This window comes from Panicum virgatum, chromosome 1K (genome assembly GCF_016808335.1).
Source record: "Panicum virgatum strain AP13 chromosome 1K, P.virgatum_v5, whole genome shotgun sequence".
NCBI lineage: Eukaryota > Viridiplantae > Streptophyta > Magnoliopsida > Poales > Poaceae > Panicum > Panicum virgatum.
Window position 1 is genome coordinate 14,486,203 of NC_053136.1, and position 11,741 is coordinate 14,497,943.

Genomic DNA, 11,741 nt, shown 5'->3' on the forward strand with positions numbered 1-11,741 from the left:
CCCCACGATGTATAGCTTCGTCCAGAGGCTTCGCCACTCTGACTCAGCAGATGGGCGAGCTGAACATGCGCACCACCAACATCGACGAGTCGCTGGGCCAGCACATCGAGTCAACCTAGAACTGGCAGCCATACACAGGCGAGAGGATCCGCAACCTGGAGCAGCAACAGCAGCAATTCCAGGAGGAGTGGAGGGCCTACTACCATTGGGCTGGGTTTAATCCCAACCAGCAGCAGTGATCCTGAAGCTAGCTTGGGGGAGGACCCCCATGAGAGGTACCTTGTATCAAACTCTACCTTTACCGCTTTCCAAAAACCTTGCATGAAACCAAACAAAAATTTGCAAAATTCCGAAAATCCATAAAAACTTGCATAACTAAAATCAAATAAAAATTAGCAAAACCTTTAAAAACCCAAAAATATTTACTTGCTTTCCAGTATGTGTAGTAAGCATGTGTAGTTTTTCCTTGTTGAGATGATGAATAGTTGCTCTATTAGTTCCTTTCTTATGTCTAGTTACAACCTTGTCCTCTCCCTAAGTTCTGAGTTTGGTGGCTACATGTTCAAACCTTAAGCTTGAAACTTGTGGGTAGCGAAAAGCAGAATTCGAATCTAGGTTGTTGTGGGTTATGATATGGCTAAAAAGAGTTGCTATGATCTTCTCCTACGTGTTGCTTGATATCCAGAGTATTTCTTTTCAAAAATACAAAAATAAAATAAAGTTCCTCGGTGATACGCAATTCCTATCCAGAGCCATATGAGTTACAAGTTTGAAAAGCCTTTCCACATATGCAACTTGTCTTCTCATCGAGCTTTGTCAAATTGTTGTGACCCTTTAAGAGAATCACTTCATACGCCCATGATCAAGATCACGTACACGTCCACTCACATGCTATACTTCTACATTTGGAAGATAGCAAGTACATCCATCCACCCACAAATAAAACTCCATGTTGTACCATGTCTATCTCTCTCCAAAGTTATCATCATGTATGGGCTATGCAAAAAGAAAAAATAAAAGATGCATACCCAAAGAAGGTATGCCACATGCCCACAAGGCATGTCAAAAAAAAAGAGAAAAGAAATATAGTCCATATATATATATAAGGGAGAGGGAATTCATATAAAGGAGTTTCATCCACCATCACCAAAAATATCCACGCACTTGCACATCTTGATCAAGGCTTATGAAATGTTTCTCCTTTGGATCCAGTCTTTGACTTAGCAAAATATGAGAAGCAGGTTGCCTTTACATCCTCCATACCTACAGATACATCAAAAAGAGCCATTAGAAGTAGGATGGAAAAGAAAGGCACATAAAAAGACCTTGGTGAGGAATGAAACACAATTGAGCGATCCAAGAGATCACCCGAGGAACTTACAAAATCTCTTTTCAAAAATTATATAAAACCTCCGGATTGACGGTTGAACAAAGGAGTGGTAAGTGGTACTCTACAAGCCGTTCTGACCCTCAACCGCCAAAGATGAGGATGATGCTATAAGCCCCACAGGAGTAAGGTAAAAGGTGCGATCAAGGCGAACTTATTCAGAATAAAGGTAAGAACACTCGGTTGTGCCTTGGGCATAAGTCAGGGATGCGACATTGTAGCAACTCCTTATCAACAACCTAAGTCTAAAACTTTGCTCGGGACGAGCAAAGGGCTAGCTTGGGGGAGTTGTTGATGGTGCTTAAGTACCATTTTCACCCGTCAACTATACTCAATAATAAAGGAAAACTACATGCCTTACTCACATATTTGTATCACTAACCTTGCTCCATAGTTGTTTTCGAGTTTTGTACATTTCAGATGAGCAGGAGTGGAATAAGACGAAAACACGCAGCAGACGCCATACAACTATACAGAATATCGCATCCGGCGTCACACCCTTACAAAGAGGGCCCACATGTCAGAGGAAACGGGGCCTCCACGCAAGATGCACGAGAGGATAAGGATAAGGATCAAAGAATATACCATCTAGCAGAAGATCAGGCCGAGAGGCTGCCAGGTGGGGTCGGCCGACCCCCTGGGTCGGCCGAACCTGGCCTGGTTCCCGTCCAGGTGCACTTCGAGGAGGAGTGGCTGCCAAGGCACCTGATCACCTTCCATATGTGCGTTGGCGGGAAACCAACCTCTAGAGCTATAAATAGGCCTCTCCTCCACCCCCCCTCAACACACACACACACACACACTTCATTCCATTCTCTCCAAGAAGGCTCTCCTCTCTCTTGCTCTCTTAGCTAGACAGTGGAGCTAGGCTAGTTCTCTCTAGCGAGCAAGTCGTCCTCGGTGTCGTTGAGCAATCCTCGGCTCCTGGTATGGCTTTGTATCTGACTTGTCAGACTTCTATTCATAATATAGAGTTTTGCCATGGTTGCTTTACTATCTTGATAGTTTATCAATCCATGCTTAGTTCGTTCATAAGTTATGCTATGGTCTTGGTTAGGCCAGATGATCCGGTTACGGATAGAGGTTTGTTGTGCTTTCGGGCTTGCTCTAGTGTTTTACTCGTCCATCCGAAGGGTGGGAGACCTGGGGGCACTAGAGTAGTGACTTCATACACGAGCGTGGTGCTTGGGTATGCGGGATCCTTCGGATATGACCATGCTCCATGGTGTGAATGGGGTAGACGGTAGGTGGTGACAGCCCTGTCCGTCCGGCGTAACAGCTGTGTTGCATTTAGCGTACTCCCCGGCATTCGGGTTCGGTGTAGGAGTTCATGCAAAGAGGTAACGGAACTGGACGTTCTCCAGTGCGGGACCTTCTCCCCGCTATCCTATTTTCCTGGCATCTGCAGTCCTAACCATGATCTAACATAACCCCAGCTTTGGATAGAAGCACTAGGACACCTAACCTAGCCTAAGCTCCAGCTGACTTAATGTAGGATAGAGTAGACCTTGTTTTGTCGTTTCTCTCTTTTATTCCTTCCTCTTGGAGTGTGGATATGTGCTGTGTCGCATTACCCTTGCTTATTCTTTATCTGGACTTACCCCTGATAGAGTATTGCCTATTGCTTGATGCACAATGTCATGTTTAATGTTGAGTACAATACCTTTGTTGCAGCCGTCCTTTGGGACACAAATAAATGACGATACCCTTAGTCTCCGGGTGAAATGCTACAACGGTATATCCGTGCGCTTGCGGATCCATCTGTAATCGTATTGATTATACCACGAGAGTGGCACCCCTTGGGTGTAGTTGTTAGAATGGGTTCGGCGCCCTCATTTCTAGTGATTGCACTAAGGACCGCCAACAGGCATTTCTGGCGCTGTCGCTAAGGATTAACCATTCCTAGTGATTGCGCTAAGAAACGCCAACAAATTCCTCTGCAACCCGATCCCTTTTAAGAGCTCATTTCCTCGAGGTTTGAACTCCCTGATTCCACTCCGAGTCGGGGTAGAAGTCGGTGTTTGAACCTGTGCGGTTAGGAGCCACACGGAGGGATAATCCAAGAGTGTGGCAAAGAAGGTCTTCATTGTATGGGAGGGTATCTGGAGGGAACCATCCACCTTCTACTCGAACTGACAGATCACGCATGAAGCTGTTGTACTTGTCCAGGTTTTCGAGTTCTTCAGGAGAGAATAGCTACGGGGCGCGTCCATCCGACGTAGGTGTTGGTGATGGTGGAAGCTGGTCATCGAGTGGTTGGTGGATGACATCGCACCACCGTCCCATGTAATCTTCAATTGGAGCAGAATCATCTGGAGGATGTGTGATCGCTAGGTGTCTATCTAGCCGACTTGGCGATCTAGATTGAGATTCGTCCCAAAGCTTCTTAGCTTCTGATTGTTCCCACAATTCTTCTAGTTGTCAGGATTTGTCAATCCTTCTATTAAGAGATCTATGTCATCTGACCACTCGACCAACTCGTCTCCAGAAATTGGTCTGTCGAGTTCATCGAGGTAGTCGACGAACACTTGGTCACGGTCGATATCAGATAAATCTGAGAAAACATCTTCATGAGAGAGTTCTACTGGGTGACTTTCTTGGGATCTAATAGGAGTGCGTTCCTAACAATTTGATCGTAGGTTATGCTCCATGGATGTCCAAGGGATTTCAAACTCAGAGTCGTCTTGCTTGAGTTTCTCTTCCGCTAGTTTGATGCAGGAAGCGAGTTTGTCATCAATGCGATCAAGTCCTGAGAAGACGTCACCCGTTCGTTGCGATTGGGAAGTAGCTTCTTTGTGCTTGATGCCTAATTTCTTCTTGCGGAGTGTTGATTCTGCAAGGTTGATGCAGTCTGAGAGGTTATTAGCAACACTGTCGATTCCGTCGAGTAGTTCAGAATTGTCCACCCGAGGGCGTGGGATTGCCATCAGATCTTTCAAATAGTTTTCGATCGTAATGGTTGAAACCATGTTGTCTAGCAACTCTGTGTGGGCCTGGAAGGGATATTGGAAGGATTCGGACATGGGAGCCTCTTGATCAACGATGGCTTCCTGTCTAGAGATTTCCAAAAGGTTGTCCAGGTCTTCCTCCAGCTCGGAGAGAGTTTTAGGTGTGGTTACGTCGAAATCGGATTGATTTCGGACTTTCTTGATGTGAAACGGGAGACTGATTTTGTCGAGTTGATCAACGAAGTTGTCGACTTCACGTCGTCGTGCAGCTTCTCAAGTTTCCGGCGTGCTAGGGTCGATCAGATGACTGTCAAAGCCACCTGAGCCATCAACGACGAAAACCCAGGAGCCAACGTAGAAGGTGGTGCCTTTGGTGGGCAACACGTCGTCGAGAGGTGCCATCGAATTCATCCGACGATCGTTGGCGAACCCCCTACCTGGTGCGCCAGCTGTCGGTGTTTAACAGCCAAGCTCTCCGAGGTATACCCCGAGGAGATTGATTGTAGGCAGGGACTCGCCGAGATCAGAACGCGATGATGCAAGGAACACAAAGATTTAGACAGGTTCAGGCCGCCGGAGCATAATACCCTACATCCTGTGTGTTTGTTTGTATTGCCTTAGATGTTGTTCGGTATGTACCTGTTCTTTTGGAGGGTCCCTGCCCACCCTTATATAATCTGGGGGGATAGGGTTACATGAAATGTCCTAGCCGAGTATTGCTAGAGTCCTACTCCAACGTAGTCGGGTAGTTTCCTTGTACATCAACTAGTTCTACTGCTATCCGATTAGTTACAGAAGAGGTAAGGTACATCCATGTGCTTTCCCTTACTCTAGAATATTCTACACCTATGAGCAGTCCCGTTGCTCCGGGTCTGACAGGTTCTGACTCCAAGGCCCCAGAGGCACCCACTTCAGCTCTCGACCGCGAGTTCGACGACTTCATTGATAACCTCGACGGGATCCAACCTTGGGAGGGCACACAAGACATCAGTCCTGACTCGACTTCTACAGTGAGTCAGACTTGGTGCAATCCTCTGCAACGCAGATCTCTCCCACCTTGGAAAAAGAACTAGACCTCCTACTACTCAGAGATGGAGAAGCCACCGAACATCGGGGGGCTCCCGTCTTCGACTCGGACTCGAACTCCAAAGTGACAATAAGAGGCGATCCTCAGTCAAAGGAAAGAGAAGTCATTGAACTCCCATTTCAAGAAGGCAAGCCTCTTGCTCCCATGAACAAAAACGAGAGCCAGAACACACCGAGGTTGGCAGACAACTCGCCGGAGCGTGAGATCTTCATGGTCCGCATCATGGAGATCGAGTACTCGGAAGAAGAAGACGGAGAGCATGTCCAGCTGGATGACTACCATGTCAACGACGACGACTACCTCTCTGACGCATGTGAGCAAAACTTGGACGCTCTATCCAATTACAACCCTCATGGGCCATCTCAGCCTAACCCCAACACAAGGGTTTCCACGAAGATCGAAGATGAGGATGTCGCCCACAGGAAGCGCCGTAGGATAAAAAACGCCAAGTGTGCCAAACGCAGGCTATGCACGGCGGAACAACATCAACACAGTGACCTCTATGACTACTCTACGACCGATCTCCACAACGTCATCAACATCGGACATGATACTCGCGACATCATCATCTCCAGGCAAAAAGAGCACACGGAGGTGGAGGCTTACAACCCAACCCACTACCACATTCCCCTGGACTACCTGAACGCAAATCAGAAGCGCAAGTCAGGTGCTCCAGCCGCATCATGAGAGCGCTCGACAAGAGGAAGGAAGACGCTGAGCTCCTAGGAACGCTTTGAGAAAGCACTCCACAGCTACTGCCCATGGCAATCCAATGCCACACACTCCGCCTTTGAGTGCCATCACCTCTAAAAGGCCTTGGGAGCTCTGCCGTTGCTCGACGCCAGAAGGAACGACTACGACATATGGCGAAGGAAGTCCCCAAGGAACAACTCGCGACGGGATTAGGACCCAATTTCAGGAGTTTTCAGGGGTTCTTTAGGGAATCTATTTGTATAACCACAGTTTTAGGATTACGCCTAAAAATATGGCGGTTTTCAAATTCAAACCCAAAAACCCCGTGTTATCAACCAATTGGTGTAATCTATACCTTTTTCCTTAAATAAAGCATATGAAAATTCCACATTTTTTGCTTTATTACATAGAGTAATCGGGAACCCTATCACACTAAATTACACAATCATTGATCACAACAGCGAGTTGCAATCGAGCGGTTGTAACATTTGGTGTGAAATCAGCAGAATCCGACTAGTCAGATTAGCCACCAATCGGGTTGATCCATTACTTTCCAGTAAATCGCCAAGTACTAACTCATCGACTAAGTACTATGAGTTGCTTCGACTTCTGAAGTGGCCTAGCTCCCAAGTTCCAGTAACAGCTCTGACTACTTGTCTCATGAACAAGTAGCATACGGAAGCAACTTCTGAAGGGGCCTAGCTCCCATGTTCCAGTAACAGCTCCGACTACTTGTCTCCTGAACAAGTAGCATACGGAAGCGACTTTTGAAGGGGCGTAGCTCCCAAGTTCCAATAACAGCTCCGACTATTTGTCTCATGAACAAATAACGTATGGAAGAAACTTCTGAAGGGGCCTAGCTCCCAAGTTCCAGAAACAGCTCCGACTACTTGGCTCATGAACAAGTAGCATACGGAAGTGACTTCTGAAGGGGCCTAGCTCCCAAGTTCCAGTAACTGCTCCAACTATTTGTCTCATGAACAAGTAGCATACGGAAGCGACTTCTGAAGGGGCCTAGCTCCCATATTCCAGTAATGGCTCTGACTACTTGTCTCATGAACAAGTAGCATACGGAAGCGACTTCTGAAGGGGTCTAGCTCCCATATTCTAGCAACTGCTCCGACTACTTGTCTCATGAACAAGTAGCATACGGAAGCGACTTCTGAAGGGGCCTAGCTCCCACATTTCAGCAGCTGCTCTGACTACTTGTCTCATGAACAAGTAGTGTACGAAAGCAACTTCTGAAGGGGTTTAGCACCCATTTCCCAGTAATGGCTCCAATCACTTGCCTCATGAACAAGCAGCACATGTACTAGTCATCGACTAATATTACGAGTTGCTTCGTTACTGAAGGGATCTTTACATCCATATATTCTAGTAACACACCGTGTACTAGTCATCGACTAACATTACGAGTTGCTTTGTTAATGAAGGGATCGTTACATCCATATATTCCAGTAACACGCCACGTAGTAGTCATCAACTAACACTACAAGTTGCTTTGTTACTGAAGGGATCTTTACATCCACATATTCCAGTAACACGCCATCAACTAAGTGCCACGAGTGCTTCATTACTGAAGGGATCTTTACATCCACTTATTCCAGTAACACGCCGAGTATTAGTCATCGACTAAGTACTATGAGTCGTGTTATTACTAAAGGGACCTTTTTTCTCCAACAATAACTAGCTGAGTACTAGTCATCGACTATGTAGTCTGTGCTACCTTGATATGATTGGTTACTCACTAAAGGTCCCTGAAGCGCCATGATAATAAGCGACAACCTGAGCCATTGCTCTCAGGTTGCAACAACAACATCAAAGGCACGAAGAAAACCTGCATCTTATACTACACAAAAGAAGACATACTGAGTTTATGGGCAAACCAGGCGTCCTAGGGTTGGGGGCGACCAGTGGGGGGGGCACCCACAACATGGGCCAAAAGCGCGACACGATACAAAGCCTGAAAAGGCCCAAAATAGGTGACGCAGGATCTTTATGTGGTCACACAGAATGATCGATGAGGCTTCTGGATCTAGTACTAGAATCAAAAGAAATGTCTCGTCTTTATGATTCCAACGCATCTAAGATCACCTCATTTGGACGCCGTATGAGGGAGATATCACCGAAACCGTGCAGGGGTGTCGGCTGAATCCGAGACGAACGTGATGACCGAGTTGGTGATGACTTGTAACTTGGGAAAGACCATGGCATGGGCGTGTCCAGCATGGAGATATCTTCATCATCCTTCCCTTCTTGAATTGGAGTCGTCCTCGACTCCATCCATCATCAATCTCCTATAAAAGATTAGTGACAACAGATTGCATTGTGCGAGACATAGGCTCATTTGTGAAAGATACATATCGACAAAGCATAGTATAGGAAGGTGCATCATGATTATCACAAAACTCAGCAGCAACAGATGTAGTAGCAAGATAAACACCTTCTTTCAATTTAATTCCATTAGATTTAGCATCAGAAGATTCATTACTAGGAGGTGTATTTTTTTTATTTTCAGCAAGCTCTTTAAAATGTTTCCTAATATCAGCTGGAGATAAAGGAACCAAAGTAATTTTTTTGTCCTTATGCATAAAAGTGTATGTATTAGTTCTACCATGGTGTGCAACATCATTATCAAATTCCCATAGTCGTCCTAACAACAACGAAGATGATTGCATAGGTACAACATCAAAATCAGTATAGTCATGATAAGAACCAACAGAAAAATGAAGTTACCTTAGCCTTGCCACTATTGTTGAACCATTCTAGGTGGTAGGGGTGAGGGATAGAACAAGTGGTCAAACCAAACTTCTTGATCAAATCTGAACTCACCAAGTTGTTGCAGCTCCTGCTATCAATTATGGTGAGAACACGGCAATCCTTGACTTTGAGAAACATGTGGAACAAATTCTTGCATTGGAGCTTCTCCTCATCCTCATGTTCTGCTTTAGAACTCAGCACACGCTGCACAAGAAGACTAGGAAGATCTGCCGTTGCAGCCAAGGAATCAATTGCCTCACCCTCATCTTCCTTCGAATCTGCAAAAATGTTAGCTGCAAGAACCAAATCATCTTCAACATCACTAGCACTTACATATCCATTACCATCAGGTGCAGCGACGAAAGGGCGAGTACTTGGACAATCCTTCATGACATGTCCCATTCACTTGCAGCGGTGGCACATGATGTTTGTAGATCTACTCGAAGAACCCTTTTCACAAGTAGTATACCTTTTTTGTTGTTGGGCCTGCACAATAGACACATTGCTTACCTCAGAAGCGGGCGCAAGAGCTGGGGGTGTTGCTGGTGGCTTAGCAACAGGCGCCTTGGGCTTCTCATTGTCGGAATGCTGCTGAAACGATCTCCCAGTGTTGGACCTGAAAGAAAGTTGGTCTTGGCAGCGTCCCTGTACTTCCCGTTCTGCCTTAAGAGCAAGATGATACAGTTGGAAAAAATGAGCCCATTCTTTGTAATAAAAAATGTTCTGTATATCACGGTTTAAACCACCAAAGAATCTAGCACTACTTTCATCAACATCCTCATGAATACCACAATGTGCTAGACCAATAAGCAATTCCTGATAATATTCCTCTACTCCTTTTATCACCTTGTTTTAAAGTTTGTAATTTTAAACGTAAATTACATTGGTAATAAGGAGGCACAAAATGAGACTTCATGCGCTATTTTAAAACAGGCCAAGTTTGAGGCACGGCAATAGCATTACCAGCATTGCAAAGATCATTCCACCAAAACATAGCAAAGCTAGTAAATTCACTAGTGGCAAGTCTAACTCTATGCTCAGCAGGAACCAAATGAGAATTAAACTTTTATTGAACAGCCAGTTCCCAGTCTAAATAAGCCTCAGGATCAGCAGTACCAGCAAAAGGAATCATGGTAAATTTAGCTTTAGCAAAAGGATCATTGTTACCACGATTAAGATTACCTCCCATACCTTGACGATTGCGCCGAAGATGGTACGCATCACGATCATCATCATCATTAAGGACAGCATCCTCATCCTTGTCCTTAGCACCGTCATGAGAGTGGCGTCGGTGCTGCCGTCGAGGAGGCTGTTGTTCAACATGCTCAACCGGGTGACCAGTCCATTGATAGTGCGCATCAACTCATTAAACTTCCCGTCGATGTAGGTGCGCTGGTCATCAACAAGTCTCTTAAGCTCATCCTTGGAGACACATTCATTGAAATCCAAAGGGGACTCCCCTCCTTTCCCTGACCCTATTATGGTTAGAAGGCAGCAAAAGACAACACCAAGGTATTATCCCTATCAACTAACAACTACTGGGTGGTGGTGAAAGTGGAGTGCAAAATCTCAAGCGGCTTAGCAAGTGTTCTTACCAAAGCCAAACAGGACGGTACAATCTATTGTTGAGCTGGGTGTAATAGTTGCAAGATGAACCTATGCTGACCGAAGTATATGTGGAGCTGTGGGACAGGCACAATATGTAGCAAGGAGTAGCAAATAACGAATGTAGAGTAGCAAAGTTCAATAAGTATCCAATGTACAAGTCACAATTGCTGGCTAAGACGTGTTCTAGGCATAGAACAACAAGTTGGAACAAAGAACGGTGCATAAAACTCAAAGAACAAGCAAAACAACACTCTATGCACTTGTTTTTAATCTTTTTGCCGAAAAACCTCCAGAACTAGTAGGAATCAAATTTTTTTTATTTTTTTGAACTATTTTTTATATTTTTCTCCGAACAGATATAACACAAGCCTCAACCACAAAACTTTGCACCTTAAACATAGGTGGGATGTGGTCTACAGAAAATCAGGAACGTTTCCTGAAAATCCGAAAACAACTTCGGAGCCTCAAAACTCCCTCTTTCTGTTTTTTTTTAAATTCTGAGATCGGATCCAAATGGCGGTGCCATTTTATCGTATGTGCAGAATTTTGTCTTCTTTCTGCTGCAAAAAATTGAGCCAAAACGGAGCACCGAGCGAAAAGTTATGCTTGTTTTACCGAAAGTAACTCGAATTATGGTTTTGAGAGGGCACAACTTGGCAGATAGAATGGCGGCGGCTAGGGCAAAGCTTCCCTTAACCCCGGCTCAGAACACGGCTGAGAAAGCGTCTCAGTTAGGGCAAAGTATCCCTGGTGGATGCGGCAATAGGATATGCGAGATGAAACAAGGGGGGCTGCGATGCAAGGCGAAATCACAAGGTGGCTTGCAACCTATCTAAGGCTGGCGCGGCAGGAAGTCACACAAGGCGGCTAGCGAGGGCAAGTCGAGTAATGATGTGGATCGACTTGTTGTTTGGGTAATGGTGGAGTGGGACAGCGGCGGAAACAAACAAACGGCAACGGGCGGTTGAACTACGACGACGAACACAGTAAACTAGCAACAAGACTCGACCACGGACACAAACTCAACAAGGCGAATATGAAAGAAAACTGCAAAGGCCAAAAAGGTTGTAGCACAGCAGAAATTTTTTTGTAGGTTTTTTGTGGACTATAGGGAGATGACACAAAATGAATTTAAGGGGAAAACGAAGGGTAATACCTCACAGGAAACCTGAATATCTGATACCACTTGATGAGGACTAGGCCCGATCTTCCGAGAGGTAAAGGTACGTTCGATTGGTGGAGGACACGACGTTGATGA